General features: G+C 38.1%; 1 protein-coding gene across 2 annotated transcripts in view; it reads right to left on the minus strand.

Annotated features, from left to right (window-relative positions):
* Nucleotides 1-9939, minus strand: part of MYO6 (myosin VI) — a 142696-nt gene extending 132757 nt beyond the window's left edge. For both annotated transcript variants that reach the window (XM_077770181.1, XM_077770167.1), the window contains exon 1: nucleotides 9836-9939. The gene's annotated coding sequence lies outside the window, so the exon portion shown is untranslated. The remainder of the gene's footprint in view (nucleotides 1-9835) is intronic.
* Nucleotides 9940-10000: the final 61 nt, after the last annotated feature.

Below are 10000 nucleotides of genomic sequence, written 5' to 3' on the forward strand. Positions count from 1 at the left end.
CGCCTCTCCCTGGCTCATGCTCTCTTTCTTAAAAAAAAAAAAAAAAAAAAGGCAAACTTATCAGTAGAATGTATCTATGAAATACAAAATTCTGACTGAAATAAATATTTTTTCTGCGCTCTAAAACATCTAGGTTACAGAGTAGTCTTTGTAGTGAAATCTGTCAATATGCTCAAACCCATGCAATTCCCATCCCTCTCTCCCCTCCCTGTCTCCTCAACTTGCCATGGAATACACAATGACTAGTTCTACACTTAGCACTCATCTGTTTTCTCCACCATCTCAATGGCCAACACAAGGCATAGTCTTGTTTAAAACCTCAAGCAAAGGGATTAAAGATACATGAAAACATCTGCTCTCATCTTCAAGTCAATAATGATGGACAGGAAGAGCAGAGAACTAATACATTCCTCCTGAAAACACATACATATGAATACACTTTGTTCTTCCCCAAAATACCAAAAGGATAACAGACAGCAGTTCATGCCCACAAACCAAAACACAGTTGTTTCATCTAATTTTAGAAAAAAAAAATAACAAGGAACTGGAGAAAAGTTCTCTCTGAAATAACTCAATCCTCAAATCAGGGAAATTCAAAGAGCATAACATGGAAAAACCAACAGCCTCAATTCTCCCCTTTGGGATACTAATTCTATCAGCCCAAATCAAAATAAACACTATGTTTATAGAAGATCTGAAGAAAATCTATAGAAAAGTCTGAAATCTCTCTTTTTCAGAAAAGAAAAAGAAAGCCCCCTTACAAAGAAGATACCTAAATATATTATTTCAAGCACAGGTACTCTATGGTTTACTCCAAACCTGTTTTATTTTTTTGTGCCATATTCTTTTAAAGACAAGCTTATAAACATATTTGTTTCTAAAAAAAAAAAAGATCCAATTATATAATTACATCTGGAAGTACCCTTTTATTTATAAAGTCTCACAGCCAGGTTTTTCTTATTTCATTCATTTGCTCAGCCCTAGACTTATACAGCTAGTTGTTCCCCTTCTGGAAGCTGTGAACAAGAACCAGTCTACTTGTACTTGAAACAAGTAGTCTCAAGTACCGTGCAGATGTCTCACAAGATTTTGTTTAATCTGAGTAAAATCTTCTACTTCTTTTCCCTGAAACCTACAAGAGTACAAAGAAAATATAAATGCAATCTAATTGTTTTGGTGGGAAGTACTGTTCATATATTAGGGCCCTTCATACCAACTCTCTAAGAAGAGAAACGCTTTTTAGTAATCCTCGGGAATTTGTCCAAAATAAAACACATGCATTTAAACCTGTACCCAGAATTAACTAGGTAAAATTGGCATTAACAGAGGACAGCTGAATAACCCCAAACTGCAACAGATATATACAGAAATTTAAAGTGTCCTTAAGAGGATGTGGGGAGCAAGGACAATTATTTCACAACAGTCTTACCTCTATGAACTGTTACTACATTATGTGTGTGTTCTGGCCTTTTTGCTATCCAAGAGTTCAGGTGAACAGGAGGTACAATTTCCACAAGGCAAAGCCCTCTTCTTGACAAAAAAGAAAGTTTTTAAAAAAACTTAGTCATTAAAAGATTTTTTCAGGGGCGCATGGGTCGCTCACTCAGTTAAGCATGACTCTTGATTTCGGCTCAGGTCATGATCTCACAAGTTCATGAGTCCATGGAGCCCTGCACTGACAGTGCAGAGCCTGCTTGGGATTCTCTCTCTCCTCCTCTCTCTACCCCTCACACTCATGCACACTTTCTCAAAATAAATAAATTTTTCTAAAAGGCATTTTCTAATGAAAAGCATTTACTCTATCAAACCAAGACTACCTAATTTCAGAAACCTCATTAAGGCACAACAATATATTAATAAATTTTATGTTAACAGACCTAGGTTATATTTCTCATTGGGTTACATGGATCATCAAAAGTTCCTAAGGGGAGCCTGGCTGGCTCAGTCCGTACAACATGTGACTCCTGATCTCTGGATAGAGTTCAAGCCCTATGTTGGACATAGAGATTACTTAAAAACAAAACAAAACCTCCTAAAATAACTGTTCAATTAAATGAGAAAGTGAATAAACTGTTTTCTAAGCTTGTATAAGACAAGTAATCTCAAGCATTTTTGAGATGTATCACAACTCTCAAAGTTATTTAAATTGTACCAAAGAAATACGATAAATTCCCAAAGGTTCTAATCAATGCCCTATTTATTCTCCACTTGCTCCAGCAAATCCCCAATCCCTCCTCTGCTCTGTTCCTGCCCTAGGAGGATGAGCCTTCACAGACCATCACCTAGGCTCTCTAGCTGGGCTCCAGCAATGCAAACCAATGAAGGAGACCCAAAGAGAGAGGGAGGTCAGGGAACTTTCCCTCCCTTCCTGCCAACAGGCCTGCCTTAAAGCCACAGTTCCCTGGGGGCCTCCTCCACAATTCTAGCTCTCAACTCTCAGCTCTGTAATCTCTGGAGAATTCAGGGTTTCTCACCATTGTTATCCCCAGAGTGCTTCATTCCACTCTACCACCTGACTCCACCCCCACCCCCACCTTCTTGTTTGTTCTCTAACCTCAGTAATCTGTTCCTTTGCAACCTTAAGGATGAAATCTCTTTCCTGCTGGGAACTTGCCTGATACAGCTAACAATACCAAGTCTGGTTGGTTCAAAATAGCACATTATCTAAAGATATCCAATTTTAAAAGGTTAACATCATCTTCAGAGCTAGTCAAGTATTACTTATTTGTAACACTGCTGTTTGTATAATTGTTTAAAAATTAAATATAACCAGCTCACTTCCAAATGAAGCTGGTTAAAAGCTGAAAAACTTATTGCAATTAAGTGTAGGTGTGAAATTCAACACTGCACTGCCCTCTCAAGATAAATGCCTATAAGCCCCAAATAAGCTTAACAGGGGGAAAAAAAATCAATGAGGGATTCTGGTAACTGATACTTCACTTCCTTCTACCATACACTGCCTGGTTAATCCAAACAATTTTTGTTGTTGTTACTGTTAAAGCCCTCCCTAGGCACAAGATGAAGAAAAGTTGTAAACTAGTGGTTCTCAAATTTTGGTGTACAAGTAAATCAACCAAGAAGTTTTTTAAAATGCTAAGCCCAGGGCCCACCCACACCTTCTTGACAAGTGTTTTTACCAGTTCCCAGGTCATTCTGATGCACACCTAAATTTCAAAACCTTTTGAAACTGGCCAACTTCAAGATTCCACCCAAATCTCCAACACATTTTTTTTCTTTTTGACTGAACATTTCATATTAAATATTGCCAAACAAAAAAAAAGTTAAACATAGTCACAATACTAATGCACACTAATTATATACCACTGTGATATGTGTTTCACATGTATTATTATCTAATTCGGTTCTCACAAGAACCACACCAGGTAGGTAATATTGCCTCCATTTTACAGATAAGAAAACTGAAGCCCAGAGAAACTAAGTAATCTAACCAAAGTAATGACTGGCAAAACCAGGATCACCTCTAGTCTTCCAGTCCCTCTTGCATATACGCTGGACAAGCAAACAAGCACTTGTACCTAAATGCAACTCTGGAGCCTCAGGACTGTCACAAAAAGGATTAAGCCTAAGGGCCAAGCAATTAGATAAGCAATAATTGTCCCTGTCCACTCCCTCCCCACAACAAGCTCTCCTGACTCCCCACCCATCACTCACCAAGGACTCCCATCTACATCGTATGCTATCACACAGTAGTAGAACATCACAAGTCTATGTATCTATCAGCATTCTTTCTACTCTTACCTACTGCATGCTAGGTATCTCCACACTCCATCTCCACCAAGGACTGATTGTGAGCTTGAGCAAACTTAACATCTCTATGCCTCAGTTTCCCAATCTATATGTTATGGGTCATAATACCAAGTGCACTAACGTGACACAGTGATTAGCTGAGACAATGTACATCAAGTACTTGCTTGACATAGTATCTAACACACAGCAACAGCAACAACTCAATCAACAATAGCTGCTAATCCAACATATCAATTGCAGATCCCATTTATTTTCTCCCAGCCTTGTTTCCTGAGACTGTGATAAAAGATGAAACACACTTTCATCAGGAGTAGACGGGTAACAGTGTTATAACTCAGTGGACTGAATGCCACACATAAAATATTTTAGAGTAAAGGAGTCTTTTAGTAGCCATCAAATTGCACCACTTTGACAACTGTCTATTTCCCAACTTTAGGGTCAGCCCTGTTGATTACATACTAGTATGAAGAGTCTGTAATTAACTTAATTCAAAACAACAATAAAATGTCATTTAGCACAGGGACTTAGTCTTAATTTATCACTGTATCACCAACACTTAGAACAGTGCCTGGCTCATGACAGACACTCAAATATCTGTTAAGTGAGTGAAGGCATAAAGTAATGCAGAAGGCAATGCAGACACACCTTAGCTCATTAGTGAAGTTTTAAAAAAAAAAAAAAAAAAAGCATAATTATCAAACCAATATCAATGTGGCAAATAATAAAAGTTATTTCCAAAATTCCTCCAGAATATTTTTCTTTTTTTTTTTTTTTTAAGATCAAAACATTTATTTTGTGTGTGTGTTACAAGCACACACAAAAATCCAAGCAGGTAATGAATAAACATTTTTGTAAGTGTTCCATCATGGGTTCTCTATCCTAGAATTTAGTAAACAGTTCAAGTTTAGGTTGCTTCAGCACCACCTCTGGATGCTACGAGGTCTCCACCTTATAACCACGTTTCTCTAGCTCAGCTTGTAACTGATTAGAGATGTCATCCTCTACACCGTCATCATCCCAATTATCCTCCCAGACACGTGCATCTTCGTCTGCATCTAAGCCAGCCCAGTCTTCCACAGGGAACTCCTTGAAGTCCTCGTCTTCCTCCAACAGACCCAAGCCTACAAGCTGCTTTTCCTCTAACACTGCGACCCTCCCCACCAAAAACCTCTCAGGCCTAGAGGAACTGAGAGGAATGCTGGAACTCTCACATTTCCTCACCGAAGCCACTCAAGCTGCTGCTGCCGCCTCTGAAGCCGGCTCTACCACAGAGCTCTCCTTTCTTTTTTAAAACAGATTTGTGGGCTATCCTTTAATAACTCTCCAACTAGAAAAGTTAATTGGACCAACCTCAGCTCTATTAATCTACTAGAAATGTTAAAGTAGTTCCATACTAACGCATCATGCTCATCCCCTACCTTTTACATTAAGGGAAATAAAAAGCTAGAAACCATTGAACAATTATCACTTTAGTGATGCTGACTTTTCAGAATTTCTGGAGCCATTCAAACTGAAACCACAAAATGAAGTCCCCGCTGAGAGGTGAACCCCGACTAACACCTAGGAGATAAGAGAACTGTCATCTACTATGGGAACACACAGAGTTCCATTCTCACTACTCTTCTAAGCAGCCACATTTTTATCCTTGAACAAGGTGCTTAATTTTATTGTCCCCATTTTCTCATCGACAGAATAGGAGTAAGTCTACTTCAACAAGTTGTTTTAAGCACCAAATGTACATAAAATAATCTCCAAAACAATGAAGTGCCATACAAATGTAAACTGTTAAATTTGATATAAACTTAATCAGATTTTAAATGGATGTTTCTATTTAACTTTCTTTTTATGTCTCTGCCACTCTTTATAATTCCCAGATCCAAAGATCTGCCAGTACGCAGAAGAACCATTTCTGCCTAGTCATATTTCAAATATACTAGGTCCTCAGTAAGTATTCGTTGAAAAAGATGTTCATCCACATATAAGAGAAATTTTAAAATTCTGCTATATGCAATACTTTACCTTGTAAAGGTTAAGTAGCAGGTTACTTTCAAATAAAACAACAAGTGACGTAACTTGTATAAAAGATGCCTGTGGTTTTGTCAAGAGCACCACCTTCCTTAGTGCACATTACTCAGTCTGGATATAAATCTTCACCTATATGAATATCACCCAAAGAATGCACTTCAGTATTTTGGTTTCACTGGAGTCATGCTTTCTGCACAGTAAAGGACTTCCCTTCTCTTTAACACTAGCAAGATTTCTGAAGATGCCAGAATTTTTCTTCCAGTTTTACATTCTATATATCAGCACTTTACAGGGAGAACTTTTGGTGGGCTTCTAAGATCTCAAACTACCAGGTCATTCTTATACTATATAAGAAAAAAGTTTATTTTTAAAAACCAAACATGGAAAAATATTCCAACACTTACATTTTAAGATTATTCATAATTAAGAGTCCACCAAATTTGTCAAATAAAAGAATACTGTTTTAAATGGTAAACTTTCTGGTTCCTCTGAATATTATATAATACCTCAAAAACAGAATTTAAACTTATTTAACGTTGGTTAGTTCTTGATTATCTACACACATACACACAGAGATGTGTTACAGATCATCCATTAATAATTTATATTGAGCCCTTGTATTTACAGTTGAATATTAGTATCCTTGAGATGCAAAATTCCTAATAGTTCATAATGAAATATCTGTAAACACAGTCACTCAATTCAGCTGTCCTACCATTTTTCTTCTCACTTACCCAAATACAACTACATTATTCTGCTGAAATGACTATTTTGTTAAAAAAGGTGAACTTTGTGTGCTCATTTTTGTCCTTTATATTTATTATAGCTTAAAGGACATTCCTGAAATAAACACAGGCCATAAAAAACTGTCCTAACAGTACAGGTGACAATTTAATCATCATTTGAAAACAAGCCCCCCACTGGGGCACCTGGGTGGCTCAGTCATTTAAGCGTCTGACTTTGGCTCAGGTCATGATCTCACAGTTTGCGGGTTCAAGCCCCACATTAGGCTCTGTGCTGACAGCTCAGAGCCTGTAGCCTGCTTCCGATTCTGTGTCTCCCTCTCTCTCTGCCCCTCCTCACCTCAAGCTCTGTCTGTCTCAAAAATAAATAAACATTAAAAAAAAAGAAAAGAAAAGAAGGCCCCCACCACCAGGATTACAGAGTTAATATGCAAAAGATAGCTACTGCATTTATGGGCAATGATCTCTCTCATTTGCTCTCATTTGAGGAAAATATAAAGTTCTATTTTAAACAGGAACACTATACTATTCATTTTATCCACAACCAAAACCAGTGTTATTAATTCTAATTCCTATAAACCCATCAAAATAAAGTGCACAATATGTATAATATTCTAGAATTTACATCAGAAATGATAAAGCAGGGTGCTTGGTTGGCTCAGCTGGGTGAGTGTCTGACTCTTGATTTCAGCTCAGGTCATGATCCCATGATTGTGGGATTGAGCCCCAAGTCAGGCTCCACGACGGGCCTGTTTAAGATTCCCTCTCTCTCTCCCTCTGCCCTACTCAGGTACACTCTCTTTCTCTCTCTCTTAAAAAAAAAAAAAAAAAGGAAAGGAAATGATAAAGCAACATTGTATCACTGTTCAAAGTTGTCAACTTAAGAATGAAAAAACAGAGAATTCAACATTAGTTCCAGAACCACATTCATGACCTATCTCATTCTCACTCCTGTGTGCCTTCTTAAAGTTACATTCTTTAACACAATACCAGTTCTGCAGGCTTATCTGAACAGTCTACCAAATGAAATGAGATCAAGGAAACCAGGTCCAATGGAAAGGACACAGGTTCATGGTCAGAAGACTTGGGTGTGAATCTAGACTTTGTTCCTCTTAAGCTACAAAACCTTGCACAAATATTTAATCCTCTAAGCTTAAATTTCTTCATGTGTAAAAGGACAAGACCACCAACCTTGAAAATTATTTTGTAAATCAAATCCCTCAGTTTGTGTTCTGATTATGGCAGATGTCTAATAAATGGGTGACAATCTTATACAACTAAAGGGCCAGTTCACAAATTATTATGAAGTACCTTATTAAGAGGATCACAAGCTGTATGAGATTTATTAAAGCTGTAATACCTTTTTCAGTTGAAAATGTTTTAATATACAGAAATGAAATACTCAGAGGTTAGAAATCTTTTTAAAACTGACATTTTAATATCAAAGTAAAGCTTCAATGATCAACAGTGAAAACTGATTTTTTTTTTTTTAATGTTTGCAGTACTTCAAACCTCACATGGTCAAGAATTTTAAAACTCTCTGAGAGGAGCAGAACCCAGAGACAGCCCAGTTATCTAAACAATAGGCTACATGATACGCCACAGTCTCCAGGCAAAGTCACAACAGGATGAGAAAAGAGCCTTCAGCCTCTCTCAGATTTCCTGCCCACTGTTATTTTAAAACTTGATCATATAAACATAAACAGAGGGGAAAAAATCCACTTCAAATAAGCCCTGTGGGTTATGATTTATGATCTGTTTTTAATATTATACATTAATTAACATTAAATATTACAATAGTTCATTACATTTTTCTTGCTTACATTTCTGGACACTAATGAAAAATATATGTATACTACAATTTTATATATTATATATTTAGATATTTTTAATCATAATAATCTTTTCTTAAAGTCTTTCATCACTTCTGTTACTCCCTTTTTAAAATTAGTTTTGGAAAACAAAAATGGAACTCAAACTGGGAAAACAATAAATAGTATGTCACACAGACCATACAAACACAATGGGCAAATCTGCTTAAGACTAAAATGACTTCTGTTTACTACTGTGCGTATAATTCCTGCGTAACTTAAAATACTCAAAACAAGCTGGATATTTAAAAGTCAATGAGTTATTTTGAACAGTTGCATTGTTTCAAGCTCTGGCTACAGCCCAATTTGTAATGTTTCTAAAATTAATGATAAAAAAACACCAACGGAAGTTTTTCACTAAACAATTTCCAATTGTAAAACCACAGCACAAGATATCTATGAAGTTTAGTTAATTTGTACAGATATGCCATTTTCCTGCCAACCTTTGTACCATGACCATTACCAGCCCAAGTTCAAGATTCACATTTTATGGTGTGAACAGTGTCAACTGAATCTTAAGAATTTTTAAAACTCTCAAACCCTGACTATATTGAGATACACTGCATCTACACCACCAGAGCATAACAGCAAATGAAACTTTTATTTAGCATGTACAGCAATCTGTGAGGTTGAAACACTGTTGCTAGTTGTTCACTAATATCTGTAGATTAGGATATAAGCATTCCTCCACCACAACTTTATACCAGATAAAGTGTAACTTGTTTTCTTAAGTTGTATAGAAAACTGTTCTTGTATAGAAAACCGTGTTTTCTGACACAGGTGTTGTAGTAACAACCCTATCGAATTATTTCCTACTTAAAATCCCAGAGTTCGAACATTTTAATGGTTTTAAGGAGTTTCTGAAAATTAATAAATATAAAAAGCTCTTGTTCAGTAGCACGTATATAAATTAACATACTCAAAATACTAGAGAACCTAAAAACTAAAAATTCAGCTTTAGACAGTCCCAACCTGGTCTCCTACCTGATTAAACTATTAATTTAATAGTGGCTGGCACCTGATCCTTGTATCTCAGAACAAAGAGCTCTATTCCTACACTGAATTTTAAGCTTGTTGCCTTAAGATAAAATTATCACGGAGTGTCCAAGTCAGAATGGGACACCTGAGTGCCCTGCTTCTACCTGGGAGCTCGAGAAGATACACAAAGGTATCTTGGTGACGATAAACCCACGAAAGGAGACTCTCATTGTCCTGTGGAAATGAGAACCAGCCCTGGCAGTACCATGAGCCATCGCCGCCGCCGCCTGGGCCGGGCCCACCCATCACCTGCTTCACCCACACGCGTCCTCGGTAGGTGAAACCAGCCGTCAGCCCCCGAGCTGCCCGAGGAGGCCCCGAAGCAGGGCCGGCCAGGGGAAGCGAGGCCCTGACGCTGGCGCCCCGAAGCAGGGGCTCGGCGTCACTCACCGGTGCGGACGCGAGGGCAGGTGCGCAGCGGCGAGGCTACCTGTGGCCGGTGAGGTGGAGGGCGGGGTGGGAGCTGATGAAGTTGAGCGAAAAGGCCGACGACGTGGACGACCTCAAAGACGCGGCGGCGGCGGCGGCGGCGACGGGGGGGGGGCGGCGGCGACC

Source organism: Crocuta crocuta, unplaced genomic scaffold (genome assembly GCF_008692635.1).
Source record: "Crocuta crocuta isolate KB4526 unplaced genomic scaffold, BGI_CrCroc_1.0 scaffold270, whole genome shotgun sequence".
Classification (NCBI taxonomy): Eukaryota; Metazoa; Chordata; class Mammalia; order Carnivora; family Hyaenidae; genus Crocuta; species Crocuta crocuta.